General features: G+C 48.4%; 1 pseudogene; it reads right to left on the reverse strand.

Moving 5' to 3' along the window:
* Nucleotides 1-1,066: 1,066 nt before the first annotated feature.
* The window catches only part of LOC124037532, a 116,719-nt pseudogene continuing 92,890 nt past the window's right edge, over nucleotides 1,067-24,895 (reverse strand).

The following is a 24,895-nucleotide window of genomic DNA, read 5'->3' on the forward strand; positions in this document are numbered from 1 at the left end:
CACATCCCTCTATCATCACTCCATGGGGGAGTACAACCATTACCTCTCTCCTCTTTCACATCCCTCTATCATCACTCCATGGGGAAGTACAACTATTACCTCTCTCCTTTCACATCCCTCTATCATCACTCCACGGGGGAGTCCAACCATTACCTCTCTCCTCTTTCACATCCCTCTATCATCACTCCATGGAGGAGTACAACCATTACCTCTCTCCTCTTTCACATCCCTCTATCATCACTCCACGGGGGAGTACAACCATTACCTCTCTCCTCTCACATCCCTCTATCATCACTCAATGGGGGAGTACAACTATTACCTCTCTCCTCACATCCCTCTATCATCACTCAATGGGGGAGTACAACCATTACCTCTCTCCTCTCACATCCCTCTATCATCACTCCACGGGGAAGTACAACTATTACCTCTCTCCTCACATCCCTCTATCATCACTCAATGGGGGAGTCCAACCATTACCTCTCTCCTCTCACATCCCTCTATCATCACTCCATGGGGAAGTACAACTATTACCTCTCTCCTCTTTCACATCCCTCTATCATCACTCCATGGGGGCGTCCCAATAATCTCTCCTTCCTCCTGAAGGGTAACATTCCTTCACTACTCCTCACAAATGTTAAAGCATTGGACTGGTGTTGGCATGGGGTAGAGGGAGTTTACATATACCAGTCATTTCCTTATAAATCCATGAAAGGAAGTGGACTAGTTCACACGTAAACAGAAAGGAATAACCAGTATAACCAGCTCAGCTATAGACTACACCAGCATGACTAGTATCTATGTGGACCCTTCTACAGTATAACCAGCTCAGCTATAGACTACACCAGCATGACTAGTATCTATGTGGACCCTTCTACAGTATAACCAGCTCAGCTATAGACGACACCAGCATGACTAGTATCTATGTGGACCCTTCTACAGTATAACCAGCTCAGCTATAGACTACACCAGCATGACTAGTATCTATGTGGACCCTACTACAGTTTGACCAGCTCAGCTATAGACTATACCAGCATGACTAGTATCTATGTGGACCCTACTACAGTTTAACCAGCTCAGCTATAGACTATACCAGCATGACTAGTATCTATGTGGACCCTACTACAGTTTAACCAGCTCAGCAGTACCAGAGAGCCAAAGTCCAGGATAGAGGTGCTGAGTGAATGTGGTCTGGACTCTGTGGAGGAGGGTCATTGTGTCAGAGACACTGTAGAAGGACAGAGTACCTGCCTTGTGATCCAGGTACACTCATACTCTGGAGGACTGAGGGCCTGCTACTTTAGTTACAACATTATTGTGTCTGAAACAATAACCACCACTATAGCATAGTAAACTCCAGGACTTGCCATTGTCTCCAAATCCACCATCTGTCTCTGTTCGGCTGATATCTTTATATATGAGACTGCTATATCAACATAACCACTCCACTCCACCTCCCAGTAACAGCGTCCACACAGACCCTCTCTACACAGAACCTGGTAGTAGTTAGTGAATCTGTCTGGATGACCAGGATATGGTTGGACTTGGTCTGTATAGGTCACCTTTCGGGTCCCTTCAGACAGAGAGAGTTGTGTGCCTGCTGTGTTTGGGTCCAGTGTGAGCTGACAGGAATCTGGGAGAAGAGCAGAGCAGAGACCAATGAGGGGAGTTAGAACAATAAGTTAAGTCAGATACTGTATCTACCCTGTCTTTGATTAGAGCAGAGCAGAGATCAGATCAGAGTAATATGAGGAGTCAGATAGATACCCAGTCTTTGATTAGATCTACTATTGCTATATATTTCAAGAGGGCTTGTTAGGAGTGTCAGTAAAAAGAGACTGTTAGTTACTTCACAATAAAGAGACTCACATTGTAACAACTGCTCTCTGGTCTTGGGCTCTGGAGGCAGTACAACCTCCACTATATTCACTACAGACACACAAACACATTGACAGAGAGAGAGGGAATGTTATCATCATACCATATGTATATGACTAGTAGGGAACTTTCAATGGTCTAAAGTTGATGTTCTTATTATTTTCAACACACCTGTAGTGGAGATCTTGGTCCATTCTCCTTTAAGGAAGTCTTCTAGTTTCTCTCTCAGTTCAGACACAGTCTGACTCACATCTCCAAAGTACTGAAGAGGACGGACAACGATGCTGGGTAAGTCTGAAGACACACTCATTCTGGAGAGAGACTGATAACTCTGGAGAGAGAGAGACAGACAGAGGGATAGAGATAGAGAGAGGGACAGAGAGAGAAAAGAGAGACAGAGAGAGACAGACCGAGAGAGAGGGACAGAGAGAGAGAGAGAAAGAGAGAGGGAGAGAGAAAGAGGGTCAGAGGGAGAGAAAGAGAGAGAGAGAGAGAGAGAGAGAGAGGGGGACAGAGAGAGAGAGTCATGCTCAACATGAGTTTCTGATATATTTAATTTTTGTTGTTGTTTTTAGAATGAGATAAACACTCTAATCGAAAAAGCTAGCTAGACAACAAAGACCTAGCCAGCATGCTAACAAGCTAGCCAGAAGAAACGAGCTACAACAAACCTAGTAAGGGGAGTTAATACAACTACATCAAACGACCAAACTGAGTGGGTAAACTAAAAAGGAGACGGACTAACTTTAAACATATCTTCTGTTTTTTGTGTGAAGATTTGTCACTCTTTTTGCTGGTTTTTGAGCTAAATTACAGCTAGCTGGCAACAGCAGCAGACGGACAAATCGGTTGCCATGGCAACGGGCAGCAGAACAGAGCAGCAGTAGCAGAGCCCACAAGCACCATGTCCCCACTCCTCCTCAGCGCTGAATCCATTCTCTACCCTCCAGAGGCCAAAAATGACACAACGAGGAAAGCTTTTAAACAGACACTACTAAAGGGGAGGCCAGAAACCCTTTTCGCAGACAACTACAAAAATGGTGATGTGAGTAATCTCATCTTCCTCACTGACCAGCCAAATGCATGGCGCTCAGCAGTGTGCTCTCACTACCCATCCATAAAGAAAGAGGGAATCTGTAATGGGTGGAAGCTGAAAGTCAAAGAGACAGACGACCCTGATAGCACCATGATAACAATCAACCTCTATAAGACTGGGACTGTCATGGTGCAAGGTAACATTAGGCTGTTTGAAACAGACTTTCAGACCATTAAGGAGAGAGCAGAGAGAGGACACCAGCAGTGACATGCCCTCCCACCAGACAAACTCCACCAGCACCACCCTCACCCCTACTCTCCCCACCCAAAAAGGCACATCCAGCACCTCTCTTCCCACCATAACGGAGGACACGCCCCAGGAGGAGAGCAACCCCCTCAGTGCAGAGCAGGCTCAGGCCCTCCTCACCACCATGGCTGCCATGGGGGATGAGTTCACCAGACTGGAGGGGGAGGTGGTCCTGCTGAGGGAGAGCGTGAGCAAACAGCAACCAGACAACCACACCTTAGAGGAGCTCCTAACCAAGGTGAGGACAGAGCAGGACAGCAGCCTTGCAACACAGCTGAAAGAGGTTCAGCAAGAGAGAGACGGACTCAAGAGAGAGCTGGCTGATCTAACAAAGGAGGTGAGAGCTGGCTGATCTAACAAAGGAGGTGAGAGAGCTGGCTGATCTAACAAAGGAGGTGAGAGCTGGCTGATCTAACAAAGGAGGTGAGAGCTGGCTGATCTAACAAAGGAGGTGAGAGAGCTCCAAAAAGACAGGCCGAACAGTAATAACGATCTGACCACACTAAGAGAGGAGCTACAGGAGAGAAAGAGAACAGGGGACAGACTGCAGGAGCAGCTAGAACACCACTCTATGACCTGCCCTCACACAGCAGAGGAGCCCAGCTCAACCAGCCAGGCCTCCCCAGCCCTGCCTGCTGCACCCCTCCTTCCCAAACCCCAGAACAGCCTCCCATTGACAGCGGCACCGGCACACCCCCTCTGCCCCTCCAGTCCAGAAGAAACACTGGCTGACATCGTCCTGTTGATGGACTCAAATGTACGCAGATGACCTGGTGCTGCTGTCTCCCACTAAAGGGGGGTTAAAGCAAGCAGCACCTAGATCGTCTTCGCAGGTTTTGTCAGACCTGGGCTCTGTCATGTTTTGTCTTATATTGTCTTGTCATTTTGCTTTTCCTTCTGTTCGTTTTCCCCCTGCTGGTCTTTTTTAGGTTCGTTCCCCTTTTTCTCTCTCCCTCCCTCTCTCTCTTCTCTCTATCGTTCCGTTCCTGCTCCCAGCTGTTCCTATTCCCCTAATCAATCATTTAGTCTTCCCACACCTGTTCCCTATCTTTTCCCCTGATTAGAGTCCCTATTTCTCCCCTTGTTTTCCGTTTCTGCCCTGTCGGATCCTTGTATATTGTTCACCGTGCTGTGTCTTTGTATCGCCCTGTCGTGCCGTGTTTCCCTCAGATGCTGCGTGGTGAGCAGGTGTCTGAGTCTGCTACGGTCAAGTGCCTTCCCGAGGCAACCTGCAGTTTATTATCGAGTCTCCAGTCAGTTCTCGTGATTACGAGTGGAATTGTTTTTTATGCTTTATTTACCGCTCCGATTTGTCTAGGAGTATTGCTATTTCCTTTAACTGGATTAAAGACTCTGTTTTCGCCAAGTCACTTTTGGGTCCTCATTCACCTGCATAACAGAAGGATCCGACCAAAGAATGGACCCAGCGACTACAGACGCTCGTAACACTGCCGTCGAGATCCAAGGAGCCATGCTCGGCAGACACGAGCAGGAATTGTCTGCTGCTCGTCATGCCATGGAGAACCTGGCCGCTCAGGTTTCCGACCTCTCTGGACAGTTCCAGAGTCTTCGTCTCGTGCCACCTGTTACTTCCTGGTCTGCCGAGCCTCCGGAACCTAGGGTTAATAACCCACCTTGCTACTCCGGGCAGCCCAAGGAGTGCCGCTCCTTTCTCACCCAGTGTGATATTGTGTTCTCTCTCCAACCCAACACATACTCTAGAGAGAGAGCTCGGGTTGCTTACGTCATTTCACTCCTTACTGGCCGGGCTCGAGAGTGGGGCACAGCTATCTGGGAGGCAAGGGCTGATTGTTCAAACAATTACCAGAACTTTAAAGAGGAGATGATTCGGGTTTTTGACCGTTCAGTTTTTGGTAGGGAGGCTTCTAGGGCCCTGGCTTCCCTATGCCAAGGTGATCGATCCATAACGGATTACTCTATAGAGTTTCGCACTCTTGCTGCCTCTAGTGACTGGAACGAGCCGGCGCTGCTCGCTCGTTTTCTGGAGGGACTCCACGCAGTGGTTAAAGATGAGATTCTCTCCCGGGAGGTTCCTTCCAGTGTGGACTCTTTGATTGCTCTCGCCATCCGCATAGAACGACGGGTAGATCTTCGTCACCAAGCTCGTGGAAGAGAGCTCGCGTCAACGGTGTTTCCCTGCTCCGCATCGCAACCATCATCTCCCTTCTCTGGGTCAGAGACTGAGCCCATCCAGCTGGGAGGTATTCGCATCTCGACTAAGGAGAGGGAACGGAGGATCACCAACCGCCTGTGCCTCTATTGCGGATTTGATGGACATTTTGTCAATTCATGTCCAGTAAAAGCCAGAGCTCATCAGTAAGCGGAGGGCTACTGGTGAGCGCTACTACTCAGGTCTCTCCATCTAGATCCTGTACTACTATGTCGGTCCATCTACGCTGGACCGGTTCGGGTGCTACATGCAGTGCCTTGATAGACTCTGGGGCTGAGGGTTGTTTCATGGACGAAGCATGGGCTCGGAAACATGACATTCCTTTCAGACAGTTAGACAAGCCTACGCCCATGTTCGCCTTAGATGGTAGTCATCTTCCCTGTATCAGATTTGAGACACTACCTTTAACCCTCACAGTATCTGGTAACCACAGTGAGACTATTTCTTTTTTGATTTTTCGTTCACCTTTTACACCTGTTGTTTTGGGTCATCCCTGGCTAGTATGTCATAATCCTTCTATTAATTGGTCTAGTAATTCTATCCTATCCTGGAACGTTTCTTGTCATGTGAAGTGTTTAATGTCTGCCATCCCTCCCATTTCTTCTGTCCCCACTTCTCAGGAGGAACCTGGCGATTTGACAGGAGTGCCGGAGGAATATCATGATCTGCGCACGGTCTTCAGTCGGTCCCGAGCCAACTCCCTTCCTCCTCACCGGTCGTATGATTGTAGTATTGATCTCCTTCCGGGGACCACTCCTCCTCGGGGTAGACTATACTCTCTGTCGGCTCCCGAACGTAAGGCTCTCGAGGATTATTTGTCTGTGTCTCTTGACGCCGGTACCATAGTGCCTTCTTCCTCTCCGGCCGGGGCGGGGTTTTTTTTGTTAAGAAAAAGGACGGTACTCTGCGCCCCTGCGTGGATTATCGAGGGCTGAATGACATAACGGTTAAGAATCGTTATCCGCTTCCCCTTATGTCATCAGCCTTCGAGATTCTGCAGGGAGCCAGGTGCTTTACTAAGTTGGACCTTCGTAACGCTTACCATCTCGTGCGCATCAGAGAGGGGGACGAGTGGAAAACGGCGTTTAACACTCCGTTAGGGCATTTTGAGTACCGGGTTCTGCCGTTTGGTCTCGCCAATGCGCCAGCTGTTTTTCAGGCATTAGTTAATGATGTTCTGAGAGACATGCTGAACATCTTTGTTTTTGTCTACCTTGACGATATCCTGATTTTTTCACCGTCACTCGAGATTCATGTTCAGCACGTTCGACGTGTTCTCCAGCGCCTTTTAGAGAATTGTCTCTACGTGAAGGCTGAGAAGTGCTCTTTTCATGTCTCCTCCGTTACTTTTCTCGGTTCCGTTATTTCCACTGAAGGCATTCAGATGGATTCCGCTAAGGTCCAAGCTGTCAGTGAGTGGCCCGTTCCAAGGTCACGTGTCGAGTTGCAGCGCTTTTTAGGTTTCGCTAATTTCTATCGGCGTTTCATTCGTAATTTCGGTCAAGTTGCTGCCCCTCTCACAGCTCTTACTTCTGTCAAGACGTGTTTTAAGTGGTCCGGTTCCGCCCAGGGAGCTTTTGATCTTCTAAAAGAACGTTTTACGTCCGCTCCTATCCTCGTTACTCCTGACGTCACTAAACAATTCATTGTCGAGGTTGACGCTTCAGAGGTAGGCGTGGGAGCCATTCTATCCCAGCGCTTCCAGTCTGACGATAAGGTTCATCCTTGCGCTTATTTTTCTCATCGCCTGTCGCCATCTGAACGCAACTATGATGTGGGTAACCGCGAACTGCTCGCCATCCGCTTAGCCCTAGGCGAATGGCGACAATGGTTGGAGGGGGCGACCGTTCCTTTTGTCGTTTGGACAGACCATAAGAACCTTGAGTACATCCGTTCTGCCAAACGACTTAATGCTCGTCAAGCTCGTTGGGCGTTATTTTTCGCTCGTTTCGAGTTTGTGATTTCTTACCGTCCGGGTAGCAAGAACACCAAGCCTGATGCCTTATCCCGTCTTTTTAGTTCTTCTGTGGCTTCTACTGATCCCGAGGGGATTCTTCCTTATGGGCGTGTTGTCGGGTTGACAGTCTGGGGAATTGAAAGACAGGTTAAGCAAGCACTCACGCACACTGCGTCGCCGCGCGCTTGTCCTAGTAACCTTCTTTTCGTTCCTGTTTCCACTCGTCTGGCTGTTCTTCAGTGGGCTCACTCTGCCAAGTTAGCTGGTCATCCCGGTGTTCGAGGCACTCTTGCTTCTATTCGCCAGCGCTTTTGGTGGCCGACTCAGGAGCGTGACACGCGCCGTTTCGTGGCTGCTTGTTCGGACTGCGCGCAGACTAAGTCAGGTAACTCTCCTCCTGCCGGTCGTCTCAGACCGCTCCCCATTCCTTCTCGACCATGGTCTCACATCGCCCTAGACTTCATTACCGGTCTGCCTTTGTCTGCGGGGAAGACTGTGATTCTTACGGTTGTCGATAGGTTCTCTAAGGCGGCACATTTCATTCCTCTCGCTAAACTTCCTTCCGCTAAGGAGACGGCACAAATCATCATCGAGAATGTGTTCAGAATTCATGGCCTCCCGTTAGACGCCGTTTCAGACAGAGGTCCGCAATTCACGTCACAGTTTTGGAGGGAGTTCTGTCGTTTGATTGGTGCGTCCGTCAGTCTCTCTTCCGGGTTTCATCCCCAGTCTAACGGTCAAGCAGAGAGGGCCAATCAGACGATTGGTCGCATACTACGGAGCCTTTCTTTCAGAAACCCTGCGTCTTGGGCAGAACAGCTCCCCTGGGCAGAATACGCTCACAACTCGCTTCCTTCGTCTGCTACCGGGTTATCTCCGTTTCAGAGTAGTCTGGGTTACCAGCCTCCTCTGTTCTCATCCCAGCTTGCCGAGTCCAGCGTTCCCTCCGCTCAAGCGTTTGTCCAACGTTGTGAGCGCACCTGGAGGAGGGTGAGGTCTGCACTTTGCCGTTACAGGGCACAGACTGTGAGAGCCGCCAATAAACGTAGGATTAAGAGTCCAAGGTATTGTTGCGGCCAGAGAGTGTGGCTTTCCACTCGCAACCTTCCTCTTACGACAGCTTCTCGTAAGTTGACTCCGCGGTTCATTGGTCCGTTCCGTGTCTCCCAGGTCGTCAATCCTGTCGCTGTGCGACTGCTTCTTCCGCGACATCTTCGTCGCGTCCATCCTGTCTTCCATGTCTCCTGTGTCAAGCCCTTTCTTCGCACCCCGTTCGTCTTCCCTCCCCCTCCCGTCCTTGTCGAGAGCGCACCTATTTACAAGGTACGTAGGATCATGGACATGCGTTCTCGGGGACGGGGTCACCAATACTTAGTGGATTGGGAGGGTTACGGTCCTGAGGAGAGGAGTTGGGTTCCGTCTCGGGACGTGCTGGACCGTTCACTGATTGATGATTTCCTCCGTTGCCGCCAGGATTCCTCCTCGTCCTCGAGTGCGCCAGGAGGCGCTCGGTGAGTGGGGGGGTACTGTCATGTTTTGTCTTATATTGTCTTGTCATTTTGCTTTTCCTTCTGTTCGTTTTCCCCCTGCTGGTATTTTTAGGTTCGTTCCCCTTTTTCTCTCTCCCTCCCTCTCTCTCTTCTCTCTATCGTTCCGTTCCTGCTCCCAGCTGTTCCTATTCCCCTAATCAATCATTTAGTCTTCCCACACCTGTTCCCTATCTTTTCCCCTGATTAGAGTCCCTATTTCTCCCCTTGTTTTCCGTTTCTGCCCTGTCGGATCCTTGTATATTGTTCACCGTGCTGTGTCTTTGTATCGCCCTGTCGTGTCGTGTTTCCCTCAGATGCTGCGTGGTGAGCAGGTGTCTGAGTCTGCTACGGTCAAGTGCCTTCCCGAGGCAACCTGCAGTTTATTATCGAGTCTCCAGTCAGTTCTCGTGATTATGAGTGGAATTGTTTTTTATGCTTTATTTACCGCTCCGATTTGTCTAGGAGTATTGCTATTTCCTTTAACTGGATTAAAGACTCTGTTTTCGCCAAGTCGCTTTTGGGTCCTCATTCACCTGCATAACAGGCTCTGACCGTTAACCTAAAAAACAAACAAATATAATGATATTCCAAAAAAGGTCCGGAAATAAGGATGACAAATATAAATATGTTATATATGTTCTTTTTGGACACAGTTCTATTAGAACACACCAAAAACTACACATATCTAGGACTAAATATCAGCAACACAGGTAACTTTCACACAGCTGTGAATGAGCTGAGAGACAAAGCAAGAAGAGCATTCTATGCCATTATAAGGAACATCAAAATCGAAATTCCAATTAGAATCTGGCTCAAAAATGTTCAATCAGTTATAGAACCAATTGCTCTATATGGCAGTGAAGTATGGGGTCCAATCTCTAATAATGAATTCACCAAATGGGACAAACATCCAATCGAAATACTGCATGCAAAGTTTTGCAAGACTGTATTGCAAGTGCAAAGAAAAACTCCAAATAACGCATATAGAGCAGAACAATACCCCCTCCTCATTCAAATAGAAAAAAAGAACCATCAAATTTTACAACCATCTAAAAACAAGTGACCCCAAAACATTCCATCACACAGCTCTATAATGTCAAGAGATGAAACAAGAGAAGAGTCCCCTCAGCCGGCTGGTTCTGAGGCTCAGTTCACCAACCCAAACCAACCCCAAAGTGCCTCAGGACAGCACTCAGAAAATCTGGCCCAACCAAATCATCACAAAACAAAAACAAAAATATCACCTATTGGAAAGACACCACAAAAAATCAAAGTAAACTTCAATGCTATTTGGCTCTAAACAGACAGTACATGGTGGCAGACTATCTGACCACTGTGACTGATAGAAAACTGAGGAAAACATTCACTAGGTACAGACTCAGTGAGCACAGTCTGGCTATAGAGACCGGTCATCACAGAGAAACCTGGCTTCCCAGAGAGGACAGGCTGTGCTCACTCTGCTCCAGGGGAGAGTTAGAGACAGAGCTGCATTTCCTATTACACTGTGATAAATACTCAGACTTAAGATAATATTTCTTTCTCAAAATTATAATTCAATAGACCAATAGATGTGTTGGTGACCTTAGTAATGGGGCCAATGAGTGACTCTTTGTAGTTTTTAAGAAAGGTAGAGTCCAGCCCAAACACATATTTGGCTTTAGAGTTCTTTAGTGAGCTAATCACCTTGTTCACCTTTGACTCAGAAACCTCACTCATGATGAAGACAGGTTGAGCGTCATTCACTAGCACTGAGCCCAAGAAACCAGTGGAGGGGTTCTGTGTCAGTACCCTGACAGAGTCAATAAAGTAGTAAATGAAGGCTATTGCTGTTTGGACTGCATCTTGTGTTAGATTGTTATTCACTATGATTTCTAGTCTTTTTGCAGTGTTACTATGGTCTTTCCCTGTTAACTTTTTTAGATTCTCCCAAATCAGTTTAGAATTTCCCTTTGCTTCACCAATTATGTTAATAAAAACGTTTGCCTTGGTCTGTCTGATTTCTTTCATCACCTTATTTCTCAACATGGTAAACCTACGTCTGTCATGCTCCAATTTAAATCTTTGGGCTATTTTTAGAGCATAATCTCGTTCTTTCATCAGTTTCCAGATTTCTCCATTTAGCCAAGGAAGAGTGCTCTTTTGGCCAGGTTTGGATTTGATTTTCTTTAGGAAGCCATTTATTGTAGTCTGGATTGTGGATAGAGAAACCTGACTATCAGCTTCCACGTCTGTATAGGACAAGAGATCATTCCAGTTAATTCCCCTAATTGCGTTTTCAAAATAGTTTAATTCACTCTTAGGTATTCTTAGTTGATCCGTCTTTCTAACAGTAGAGAGGTTAAACCTGCTCTTAGACAGCTTTCTGGCTATAAATGTCAGATTATGATCAGACAGCCCAGTAACCATATTGAATGATTTAATCATTCTCTCTGGTTTATTACTGAACACCAAATCAATCTGTGTTTTAGAGCAACAAGTCACCCTGGTTGGCCCTTTAACTAGCTGTGTAAGGTCAAAGGTATTAGTGATCCGTTTGAGGGTTTTCCTACTAGACATGTCTTCATAATTAATGTTAAAATCTCCCATTTAATATTACCTCTTTCCCAAAGTCACGTTCCCTAAGCATGTTATTAAACTGATCAAAAAACACACTTGGTGGAAGGTGGCCTATACATTCCAATAAGGGTAAAAGACATTTACATTTACATTTACATTTAAGTCATTTAGCAGACACTCTTATCCAGAGCGACTTACAAATTGGTGCATTCACCTTATGACATCCAGTGGAACAGCCACTTTACAATAGTGCATCTAAATCTTTTAAGGGGGGGGTGAGAAGGATTACTTTATCCTATCCTAGGTATTCCTTAAAGAGGTGGGGTTTCAGGTGTCTCCGGAAGGTGGTGATTGACTCCGCTGTCCTGGCGTCGTGAGGGAGTTTGTTCCACCATTGGGGAGCCAGAGCAGCGAACAGTTTTGACTGGGCTGAGCGGGAACTGTACTTCCTCAGTGGTAGGGAGGCGAGCAGGCCAGAGGTGGATGAACGCAGTGCCCTTATTTGGGTGTAGGGCCTGATCAGAGCCTGGAGGTACTGAGGTGCCGTTCCCCTCACAGCTCCGTAGGCAAGCACCATGGTCTTGTAGCGGATGCGAGCTTCAACTGGAAGCCAGTCTAGAGAGCGGAGGAGCGGGGTGACGTGAGAGAACTTGGGAAGGTTGAACACTAGACGTTTGGGGAGACGGTGTAACGTTCAGGCCAATACATTCTAGTTCATTATCACATGACCACTCAATTTGTTTACATCAGATATGTTCTTTAATGTAAATCATCACAACTCCTCCTCTTCCTGTCTCTCCTGACAATATTGTAGCCAGGCACTATCAAAGCAGCATATGGAGAGGTATTATGGAGGTATTATGGAGCCGTGTCTCTGAGAGGCAGAGGAAGTCAAGGTTGGAGTCTGTGAGTAGATGTTGAATTTGATCACTTTTTGGAATAACACTACGAATGTTCTTCTCAGTCATGTTGACACTGGTCTACTACCATTGCTTAAATGTATTGTTGTTCTGATTAATATTGTTGCTGTAGTTGTTGTCAATGGTATTCCCATGTCCACTACTATTATTATTGCTGTTGGTTCCACCATTTATTTACATATAAATATATATATAAATATATATTTTTATTCTTCGAAATGTATACTTTGACAATGTACGGTAAGTAATAATGAACTTGCCAAGTCAATAAAGTAAATTGAGAGAGGGAGAGAGAGAGAGAGAGAGAGAGAGAGAGAGAGAGAGAGAGAGAGAGAGAGAGATACAGAGAGAGAGAGAGAGAGAGAGAGAGAGAGAGAGAGAGAGAGAGAGAGAGAGAGAGATACAGAGAGACAGGGAGAAAGAGAGACCCCACAGAGCCCCAGGACAGTGGCACAATTAGATCCAACCAAATCATGAGAAAACACAAAGATAATTACTTGACACATCGGAAAGAATTAACAAAAACACAGAGCTAACTAGAATGCTATTTGGCCCTAAACAGAGAGTACACAGTGGCAGAATACCTGACCACTGTGACTGACCCAAACTTAAGGAAAGCTTTGACTATGTACAGACTCAGTGAGCATGAGCTTGCTATTGAGAAAGGCCGCCATAGGCAGACATGGCTCTCAAGAGAAGACATGCTATGTGCACACTGCCCCAAAAATTAGGTGGAAACTGAGCTGCACTTCCTAACCTCCTGCCCAATGTATGACCATATTAGAGACGCATATTTCCCTCAGATTACACAGATCCACAAAGAATTTGAAAACAACCCCAATTTTGATAAGCTCCCATATCTACTGGGTGAAATCCCACAGTGTGCCATCACAGCAGCAAGATTTGTGACCTGTTGCCACAAGAAAAGGGCAACCAGTGAAGAACAAACACCATTGTAAATGCAACTATATTAATGCTTATTATTTGCCCTTGAGTACTTTAACCATTTGTACATTGTTACCACACTGTATATATATATAATATGACATTTGTAATGTCTTTATTGTTTTGAAACTTCTGTATGTGTAATGTTTACTGTTAATATTTATTGTTTATTTCACTTTTGTATATTATCTACCTCATTTGCTTTGGCAATGTTAACACATGTTTCCATGCCAATAAAGCCCCTTGAATTGAATTGACAGAGAGCGAAGAGCGAGACAGAGGGACATAGAGCGAGAGAGAGAGGGACACAGAGAGAGAGGAACAGAGAGAGCGAGAGAGGGACAGAGAGAGAGGGGGACAGAAAGAGAGGGGGACAGTGAGAGAGAGAGAGAGAGGTATGGACAGAGAGAGAGAGGTATGGACAGAGAGAGAGAGAGGACGGACAGAGAGAGAGAGGGACGGACAGAGAGAGAGAGGGACGGACAAAGAGAGAGGGACGGACAGAGAGGGATGGACAGACAGAGAGAGAGAGAGGGACGGACAGAGAGAGAGGGATGGACAGAGAGAGAGAGGGATGGACAGAGAGAGAGGGATGGACAGAGAGAGAGAGAGGGACGGACATAGAGGGGAACAGAGAGAGAAAGACAGAAAGAGAGAGAGACGGGACAGAGAGGGGGAGGGACAGAGATGGACAGAGAGACAGGGACGGAGACTGACAGAGAGAGGGACAGGACAACATAATGATTGAGATGAATAGTTTCACATGAAGTTCAATTCATATCACATGTAACAAGGCAGTTTAGCTACCTGGAGGAAATGGATGTGATCCTCTGTGTGTGAGAGCTTCTCCAGCTCAGTGCTTCTCTTCCTCAGCTCAGCTATCTCCTGCTTTAGTTGCTCCAGGAGTCCTTCAGCTTGACTCACTTGAGCCTTCTCTTGGGCTCTGATCAGCTCCTTCACCTCAGAGCGCCTTCTCTCAATGGAGCGGATCAGCTCAGTAAAGATCTGATCACTGTCCTCCACTGCTGCCTGTGCAGAGCGCTGTTAAGAGTACACAAACAACAAGTGTGCGGTTAAAATTGGCAAAAAACACATACAGGGTAATGGGGTGAGACAGGGATGCAGCTTAAGCCCCACCCTCTTCAACATATATATATCAACGAATTGGCGCGGGCACTAGAAAAGTCTGTAGCACCCGGCCTCACCCTACTGTTTGCTAATGATCTGGTGCTTCTGTCACCAACCAAGGAGGACCTACAGCAGCACCTATATCTTCTGCACAGATTCTGTTAGACCTGGGCCCTGACAGTAAATCTCAGTAAGACCAAAATAATGGTGTTCCAAAAAAGGTCCAGTCACCAGGACCACAAATACAAATTCCATCTAGACACAGTTGCCCTAGAGCACACAAAAAACTATACATACATTGGCCTAAACATCAGCACCACAGGTAACTTCCACAAAGCTGTGAACGATCTGAGAGACAAGGCAAGAAGGGCATTCTATGCCATCAAAAGGAACATACATTTCAACATACCAATTAGGATTTGGCTAAAAATACTTGAATCAGTCATAGAGCCCATTTCCCTTTATGGTTGTGAGGTCTGGGGTCCGCTCACCAACCAAGACTTCACAAAATGGGACAAACACCAAATTGAGACTCTGCACGCAGAATTATGCAAAAAAAATCCTCAGTGTACAACGTAGAACACCAAATAATGCATGCAGAGCAGAATTAGGCCGATACCCACTAATTATAAAAATCCAGAAAAGAGCCGTTAAATTCTATAACCACCTAAAAGGAAGCGATTCCCAAACCTTCCACAACAAAGCCATCACCTACAGAGAGATGAACCTGGAGAAGAGTCCCCTAAGCAAGCTGGTCCTGGGGCTCTGTTCACAAACACAAACACACCCTACAGAGTCCCAGGACAGCAGCACAATTAGACCCAACCAAATCATGAGAAAACAAAAAGATAATTACTTGACACATTGGAAAGAATTAACAAACAAACACAGCAAACTAGAATGGAGTCAGCAGGAGCAGCGACCACCCCTCTCCCCACGATGGAGGAGAGAGTTCTTCATTACACGTCCATCGGATCAGCGATGGATCAAATGATGGAGAGGATGGACCGTTGGGAGAAGAGTGGTCTCCCTAATACCCCACCTACCCTCCCACCAGCAACTCTACCATCTCCCCCAGCGGGATCCGGTACCAGCGCTCTGCGCATTACGCCTCCGAGGGAGTACGATGTAGCGGCAGCGGGGTGCCAGGGATTTCTACTACAACTAGATCTCTACCTGGCCACCGTTCAGCCAGCGTGAGTGTCCTCGTCTCTTGCCTTACGGGTAGAGCCTTGGAGTGGGCCAATGCTGTTTGGAACGGGCCCGACTCAGCGAGGGGCGACTACCCGGAGTTCACCCGCCATTTCCGGGCCGTGTTCGATCATCCTCCGGAGGGCCGAGCAGGGGGGTGAGAGGTTGTTCCATCTCCGTCAGGGGACGAGGAGCGCACAGGACTTCGCGCTGGATTTCTGGACCTTTGCCACTGGAGCAGGGTGGAACGACAGGGCCCTGATAGACCATTACAGGTGTAGCCTGAGAGAGGACGTCCGCAGGGAGCTGGCTTGTCGGGACACTACACTCAGCCTGGATGAACTGATAGACCTGTCGATCCAGTTAGACCATCTGCTAGCTGCTCGCGGACGTTCTGAAAGGGTCCTGTTAGTTCCACCTCCTGACCCTCCCGTTCCTATCCCGATGGAGCTAGGAGGGGCTGCATCTAGGGAGATCGGAGGAGGAAGCTCCTCCTGTACCAGTTGTGGCCGGAGAGGGCACACTTTCAGGTCGGTGCTGGAGGAATTCATCTGGGAGTCGAGAGGGCAGGCAGAACACTCCTCGGTTACCCCAGGTGAGTCAACACCACACTCTCCCAGAGTTTCCTGTTGGTCACATGTTTTTATTAATATGTTTCCTTAATTTTTTCCCTCTCTCCAGCATAAGGCGCTAGTCGATTCAGGCGCAGCTGGGAACTTTATAGATCGCGGACTCGCTCAGAGGTTGAGGATTCCGTTAGTTAAGGTAGACCCCCTTTTCCCGTGCACTCGCTAGATAGTCGACCGTTAGGGTCAGGGCTGGTCAGGGAGGCCACTATTCCTTTGGAGATGATTACACAGGGGAATCATAAGGAGCGGATTAGTCTGTTCCTTATCGATTCACCTGCGTATCCGGTGGTGCTGGGGATTCCCTGGCTGGCTATTCACAATCCGACGATTTTGTGGAAACAAGAAACTCTCCAGGGGTGGTCTGATGAGTGTTCAGGCAGGTGGGTAGGAGTTTCCATTGGTGCGACAATGGTGGAGAGTCCAGACCAGGTTTCCACCGTGCGCATTCCCGCTGAGTATGCCGATTTGGCTATCGCTTTCAGTAAAACGAAAGCGACCCAATTACCACCCCATCATCAGGGGGATTGCGTGATAAACCTCCAGGTAAACGCTGCACTCCCCAGGAGTCATGTGTATCCTTTATCCCAGGAGGAGACGTTGGCTATGGAGACATATGTCACGGAAGCTCTGGGACAGGGGTACATTCGGCCCTCCATGTCACCCGTCTCCTCGAGTTTCTTTTTTGTGAAAAAATAGGATGGTGGTTTGCGTCTGTGTATTGATTATCGAGGGTCTCAATTCCATCATGGTGGGTTTTAGTTACCCACTACCTCTCATCGCTACGGCAGTGGAATTATTTCACGGAGCGCAGTTTTTCACGAAACTGGATCTCAGGAGAGCATATAATCTGGTACGTATTCGGGAGGGAGATGAGTGGAAAACCGCGTTTAGTACCACATCTGGCCATTATGAGTACCTCGTCATGCCGTACTGGTTAAAGAATGCTCCAGCTATCTTTCAATCCTTCGTTGACGAGATTCTCAGAGACCTGTACGGACAGGGTGTAGTGGTGTATATGGACAATATTTTGATCTACTCCGCTACACGCACCGCGCATGTGTCTCTGGTGCGTAAGGTTCTAGGGCGACTGCTGGAGCATGAACTGTACGTCGTGAAGGCGGAGAAATGTGAGTTTTCTAAACTAGCCGTTTCCTTCCTGGGTTATCGCATTTTCAGCTCGGGGTGGTAATGGAGGGTGACCGCGTCAAGGCCGTGCGTAATTGGCCGATTCCGACCACAGTAAAGGAGGTGCAGAGGTTCTTAGGGTTTGCCAATTACTACCGGAGGTTTATCCGGGGTTTTGGTCAGGTAGCAGCTCCTATTACCGCACTGCTGAAGGGGGGTCCGGTGCTCTCGCAGCGCTTGGGTGCGCCACCAAAGCTCCGCCCCTGTGCTTTTTTTAGAGGAAGCTCGGGCCAGCGGAGCGGAATTATGATGTGGGGGACAGGGAGTTGTTGGCTATGGTTAAGGCTCTGAAGGTGTGGAGACACTGGCTTGAGGGGGCTAAACACCCTTTCCTCATCTGGACTGACCACCATAACCTGGAGTATATCCAATCAGCTAGGAGACTGAATCCTCGCCAGGCAAGGTGGGCCATGTATTTCACCAGATTTCGTTTTACGATTTCATATCGACCAGGTTCCCTCAACACTAAGGCCGACACGCTGTCCCGCCTCTATGACAGAGGACCGGTCCATCGATCCTACTCCCTTCATTCCGGCAGCTAAGCTGGTGGCACCAGTAGTATGGAAGGTGGACGCGGACATCGAGCGGGCGCTAAGAGAGGAACCTGCGCCTCCACAGTGTCTTAGGGGGAAGTACTGGTGGCCTACCTTGGTGAGAGATGTGCGATTCTATGTCTCCTCCTGTTCGGTGTGCGCCCAGAGTAAGGCTCCTAGGCACCTGCCACAAGGGAGGCTACAACCCCTCCCCATTCCACAACGACCATGGACCCATCTATCGGTGGATTTTCTTACTGACCTTCCCCCCACTCAGGGGAACACTACGATCCTGCCGCCTTATCCCGTTGCCCGGTGTCCCTACGGCCCTGCAGACGGAGGCTCTTTTCACCAATGTCTTCCGGCACTACGGGGTGCCCGAGGATATTGTTTCTGATCGGGGTCCCCAGTTTACCTCCCGAGTGTGGAGGGCATTTATGGGACGTCTGGGGGTCTCGGTCAGCCTCACCTCAGGGTATCACCCGGAGAGTAATGGGCAAGTGGAGAGAGTGAACCAGCAGGTGGGTAGGTTTCTGCGGTCGTATTGCCAGGACCGGCCAGGGGGAGTGGGCGAGATACATCCCCTGGGCTGAAATGGCCCAGAATTGATTAAGCCACTCCTCTACCAACATGTCACCGTTTCAGTGCGTGTTGGGGTACCAGCTGGCTCCTGCGGACTGAGGCTCCTGCGGTGGAGGAGTGGGTGCAGAACTCTAAGGAGACCTGGAGGGCCGTCCAGGAGTCATTACATCAGGCGAGTGGATGGCAGAAGAAGAGCGCTGACCGTCACCACAGTGAGGCCCCCGTGTTTGCACCAGGGGACAGGGTCTGGCTCTCGACCCGAAACCTGCCCCTCCACTTGCCCTGCTGGAAGCTGGGTCTGCAGTGTATAGGGACATTTAAAGTCCTGAGGAGAATAAACAAGGTTTGTTATCGATTATTACTTCCTTCGTATTATCGCATTAACCCCTCGTTTCATGTGTCTCTCCTCAGGCCGGTGGTTGCTGGTCCCATGCAGGAAGGTGAGGTTCCGGAGTTCCCTCCGCCCCCTTTGGACATCGAAGGGTCCCCGGCGGGGAGGGGCCTGCAGTATCTTGTTGACTGGGAGGGGTACGGTCCGGAGGAGAGGTACTGGGTCCTGGTGGGGCATATTCTGGATCCATCTATGTTGAGAGAGTTCCATTGCCTCCATCCGGATCGCCCTGCGCCTCGGCCCCGGGTCATCCTCGAGGCCAGCGGGAGCTGCGCGTCAGTGGGAGGGATACTGTCACAAATATTACCGAAGGTGGCTCCCCTTCTTGTTCGGGTGGCGCTCGGCGGTCGTCGTTTCCAGTCTACTAGCTGCCACCGATCCTTTGTTCTGTGTTCGTTTGGTTTTGTCTAATTGGTTTCACCTGTTTATTGTTTGGTTGTTAGGGTGGGGTTATTTAAGTTTGTTTAGCCCGCTTCTGTTTGTGTGGGCTTGTTCTCCTGTATGTCTGAGAGGTGTTAGTGTTTTTTGTTGGGTTTTCACGCTGTCCTAGTATTTCACATCAGGGGACTATTTCATTTTATAGTTACACCTGTGTTGGGTATACTATTTTTGTTCCTGTTCATTTTTGGACATTAAAGCGTGTTTTTCCTGAATCCTTTGCTCTCTGCGCCTGACTCCACACCCATTCACTCATCGACTGTTACAAGTGAGGCAGCTGAGAAATAAAGTGTATTTTTCTCATTCATTCCAGAGATCAGTCTCGAACCTGCCCAATGCCAATTGTAGCCATTTAGAAATAACATATCATCAAAAAGGTTTTTTATTAATTTAAAAAATGTCTCCTGGCTGTTTAAATCGGCCACGTCTTGAAAAAGAGAACAGGGACATGCGTCTTGTTTCGGTTTTACACCTTTTTATAAACATTTAAAAAAGGATAACCATGATGAAAAAAAATCAAACGTTTGATGGCTATGCGCCAACCATCGCTATCACTGTGAGTCACTACAACGTGTAATCAGGTGAACAGTGAGCTTCCTCACCAAGTAGCTGTTACCTAGTTAATAATAAGTTACCTGAGGTAAACCAACAAGGTTAACGCGGGCTGGTCTCATTGATAACAATAGTGAAGCTGACATTGTGACGCAGAACAATGGACTGGGAATAGAACTTTCAGAAGGTGAGTTGGTGTCACAGTGTTCAATAGAACTAATAGGAGCTGGCAGGGTGAGACATCACCAAAAATAAGACCTGTTTTTACTATACAACTAATAGGAGCTGGCAGGGTGAAACATGACCTAAAATAAGGCCTGTTTTTCGCGATTACGACAAACAGCTGAGACATAATATTATAATATTATAATATTATATAACTGGGCTGCTTGGCGGATGCAATGAAGTAGTTTTATCAGTAAATGTTAAAAATGTAGTGTCCATCCTAGTCATTGCCCCTGCTGCCGGCTGGTAGCGCTTGCCTGCCCTCAATCCCCACACTATCTTTGTTAACAAACCCTGTGTACCACCCCTCCCCTGTTTAACCTTGAAGTTAGTTAAACTTTTAGGGATAGGGGGCAGCATTTTCACTTTGGATGAATTGCGTGCCCATAGTGAACTGCCTCCTACTGTGTCACAGATGCTAATATATGCATTATTATTGCTATTAGATAGAAAACACAGATAGAAAACACTCTGAAGTTTCTAAAACTGTTTGAATTATGTCTGTGAGTATAACAGAACTCATAGGACAGGCAAACTTCCAAACATGAAATGGAAATTCTGGGGCTGGTTGATTTTCAACTCATCGCCTATTCACATCCAAATAAGATATGGATCTGTTCGCACTTCCTACGCCTTCCACTAGATGTCAACAGTCAGTAGAACGTGGAATGAAGCCTCTAGTGTGATGTGGAACTGGATGGCAGCTATTTGAGTCACTGGTCTAGCAGAATGCCAGTTCCTGGTTACACAGAGCAGTCATTATATCGCCTGCGTTCCATTACTCTGTAGACAAAAACAAATGCTCCGTTTGGAATGTTATTGGATATATATGATAATAACATCCTGAAGATTGATTCTCTACTTAGTTTGACCAGTTTATTCGACCTGGAATATAACTTTTTGAAGTTTTCGCCCGAGTTCGCCTGGACCAGCGCAAAAGTAGCTAATTGGACACTAGAATGGACATTATGTGGTCGCATCTGCACGTCGCTCCAACGGGTATAACTTTTTCATTATATTTCATTATATCACAACGGTTTGATTTGTCTTATCTTAGCAATTTCTTCTCAGCTAGCTACATAGCCGTCTTTGTATCAAAAGATAATTGCGTAATTATCGTATTTCGCCGTCCTAACGTAGTCTTCACTAGTCTTCACTAGCCAGCTAGCTAACGTCCACTGATTAGCTGCACTGGAGAAACTGTTACACTCAACTGAACGACTTGATTAGTTTAGTGTCAGCTAGCTACATAGCTGTCTTTGCTGTCTTCGTATCATCGTATCATCGTATCCAAGATAATTGTGTTGTTTAGGTTTAGAGTGTGTAGTCTTAGAGTGATTATCTTAATTTACCGAGGTTAGCTAGCCAGCTATTTGTCGTCCTTAACGTAGGTGACTCTGCTAGCTAGCCAACAGCTAGCCAACGCTAGCCAACGTCTTCTGTATAGAACTCAACTACCCGGTCGCATTCACAGGTTGTATCACATTTTCACTTCATTTTCATTACAGTACAACGGTTTGATTTGTTTGATCGTAGCTAGCTACTTAGCTAGCTACATAGCCGTCTTTGTATCAAAGATAATTGTGTAGTCTAGAGCGATTTTCTAGGTTCGCTAGCCATCTATTGTCGTTCTTTTAACGCAACGTAACGTAAACAACACTGCTAGCTAGCCTGCTAGCCCCGAATAGCAACACTGCAGAAACTATTACACTCAACGGAACGACTTGATTAGTGTAGTGTCAACAACGCACCCACTGCCAGCTGGCCTACTTCAGCAGTACTGTATCATTTTAATCATTTTAGTCAATAAGATTCTTGCTACGTAGCTTAACTTTCTGAACATTCGAGACGTGTAGTCCACTTGTCATTCCAATCTCCTTTGCATTAGCGTAGCCTCTTCTGTAGCCTGTCAACTATGTGTCGGTTTATCCCTGTTCTCTCCTCTCTGCACAGACCATACAAACGCTCCTCACCGCGTGGCCGCGGCCACCCTACTCTGGTGGTCCCAGCGCGCACGACCCACGTGGAGTTCCAGGTCTCCGGTAGCCTCTGGAACTGCCAATCTGCGGTCAACAAGGCAGAGTTCATCTCAGCCCATGCCTCCCTCCAGTCCCTCGACTTCTTGGCCCTGACGGAAACATGGATCACCACAGACAACACTGCTACTCCTACTGCTCTCTCTTCGTCCGCCCACGTGTTCTCGCACACCCCGAGAGCGTCTGGTCAGCGGGGTGGTGGCACCGGGATCCTCATCTCTCCCAAGTGGTCATTCTCTCTTTCTCCCCTTACCCATCTGTCTATCGCCTCCTTTGAATTCCATGCTGTCACAGTCACTAGCCCTTTCAAGCTTAACATCCTTATCATTTATCGCCCTCCAGGTTCCCTCGGAGAGTTCATCAATGAGCTTGATGCCTTGATAAGCTCCTTTCCTGAGGACGGCTCACCTCTCACAGTTCTGGGCGACTTTAACCTCCCCACGTCTACCTTTGACTCTTTCCTCTCTGCCTCCTTCTTTCCACTCCTCTCCTCTTTTGACCTCACCCTCTCACCTTCCCCCCCTACTCACAAGGCAGGCAATACGCTCGACCTCATCTTTACTAGATGCTGTTCTTCCACTAACCTCATTGCAACTCCCCTCCAAGTCTCCGACCACTGCCTTGTATCCTTTTCCCTCTCACTCTCATCCAACACCTCCCACACTGCCCCTACTCGGATGGTATCGCGCCGTCCCAACCTTCGCTCTCTCTCCCCCGCTACTCTCTCCTCTTCCATCCTATCATCTCTTCCCTCCGCTCAAACCTTCTCCCACCTATCTCCTGATTCTGCCTCCTCAACCCTCCTCTCCTCCCTCTCTGCATCCCTTGACTCTCTATGTCCCCTATCCTCCAGGCCGGCTCGGTCCTCCCCTCCCGCTCCGTGGCTCGATGACTCATTGCGAGCTCACAGAACAGGGCTCCGGGCAGCCGAGCGGAAATGGAGGAAAACTCGCCTCCCTGCGGACCTGGCATCCTTTCACTCCCTCCTCTCTACATTTTCCTCCTCTGTCTCTGCTGCTAAAGCCACTTTCTACCACGCTAAATTCCAAGCTTCTGCCTCTAACCCTAGGAAGCTCTTTGCCACCTTCTCCTCCCTCCTGAATCCTCCGCCCCCTCCCCCCTCCTCCCTCTCTGCAGATGACTTCGTCAACCATTTTGAAAAGAAGGTCGACGACATCCGATCCTCGTTTGCTAAGTCAAACGACACCGCTGGTTCTGCTCACACTGCCCTACCCTATGCTCTGACCTCTTTCTCCCCTCTCTCTCCAGATGAAATCTCGCGTCTTGTGACGGCCGGCCGCCCAACAACCTGCCCGCTTGACCCTATCCCCTCCTCTCTTCTCCAGACCATTTCCGGAGACCTTCTCCCTTACCTCACCTCGCTCATCAACTCATCCCTGACCGTTGGCTACGTCCCTTCCGTCTTCAAGAGAGCGAGAGTTGCACCCCTTCTGAAAAAACCTACACTCGATCCCTCCGATGTCAACAATTACAGACCAGTATCCCTTCTTTCTTTTCTCTCCAAAACTCTTGAACGTGCCGTCCTTGGCCAGCTCTCCCGCTATCTCTCTCTGAATGACCTTCTTGATCCAAATCAGTCAGGTTTCAAGACTAGTCATTCAACTGAGACTGCTCTCCTCTGTATCACGGAGGCGCTCCGCACTGCTAAAGCTAACTCTCTCTCCTCTGCTCTCATCCTTCTAGATCTATCGGCTGCCTTCGATACTGTGAACCATCAGATCCTCCTCTCCACCCTCTCCGAGTTGGGCATCTCCGGCGCGGCCCACGCTTGGATTGCGTCCTACCTGACAGGTCGCTCCTACCAGGTGGCGTGGCGAGAATCTGTCTCCTCACCACGCGCTCTCACCACTGGTGTCCCCCAGGGCTCTGTTCTTGGCCCTCTCCTATTCTCGCTATACACCAAGTCACTTGGCTCTGTCATAACCTCACATGGTCTCTCTTATCATTGCTATGCAGACGACACACAATTAATCTTCTCCTTTCCCCCTTCTGATGACCAGGTGGCGAATCGCATCTCTGCATGTCTGGCAGACATATCAGTGTGGATGACGGATCACCACCTCAAGCTGAACCTCGGCAAGACGGAGCTGCTCTTCCTCCCGGGGAAGGACTGCCCGTTCCATGATCTCGCCATCACGGTTGACAACTCCACTGTGTCCTCCTCCCAGAGCGCCAAGAACCTTGGTGTGATCCTGGACAACACCCTGTCGTTCTCAACTAACATCAAGGCGGTGGCCCGTTCCTGTAGGTTCATGCTCTACAACATCCGCAGAGTACGACCCTGCCTCACACAGGAAGCGGCGCAGGTCCTAATCCAGGCACTTGTCATCTCCCGTCTGGATTACTGCAACTCGCTGTTGGCTGGGCTCCCTGCCTGTGCCATTAAACCCCTTCAACTCATCCAGAACGCCGCAGCCCGTCTGGTGTTCAACCTTCCCAAGTTCTCTCACGTCACCCCGCTCCTCCGTTCTCTCCACTGGCTTCCAGTTGAAGCTCGCATCCGCTACAAGACCATGGTGCTTGCCTACGGAGCTGTGAGGGGAACGGCACCTCAGTACCTCCAGGCTCTGATCAGGCCCTACACCCAAACAAGGGCACTGCGTTCATCCACCTCTGGCCTGCTCGCCTCCCTACCACTGAGGAAGTACAGCTCCCGCTCAGCCCAGTCA

The sequence above is a fragment of the Oncorhynchus gorbuscha genome, linkage group LG06 (genome assembly GCF_021184085.1).
Source record: "Oncorhynchus gorbuscha isolate QuinsamMale2020 ecotype Even-year linkage group LG06, OgorEven_v1.0, whole genome shotgun sequence".
Taxonomy (NCBI): Eukaryota; Metazoa; Chordata; class Actinopteri; order Salmoniformes; family Salmonidae; genus Oncorhynchus; species Oncorhynchus gorbuscha.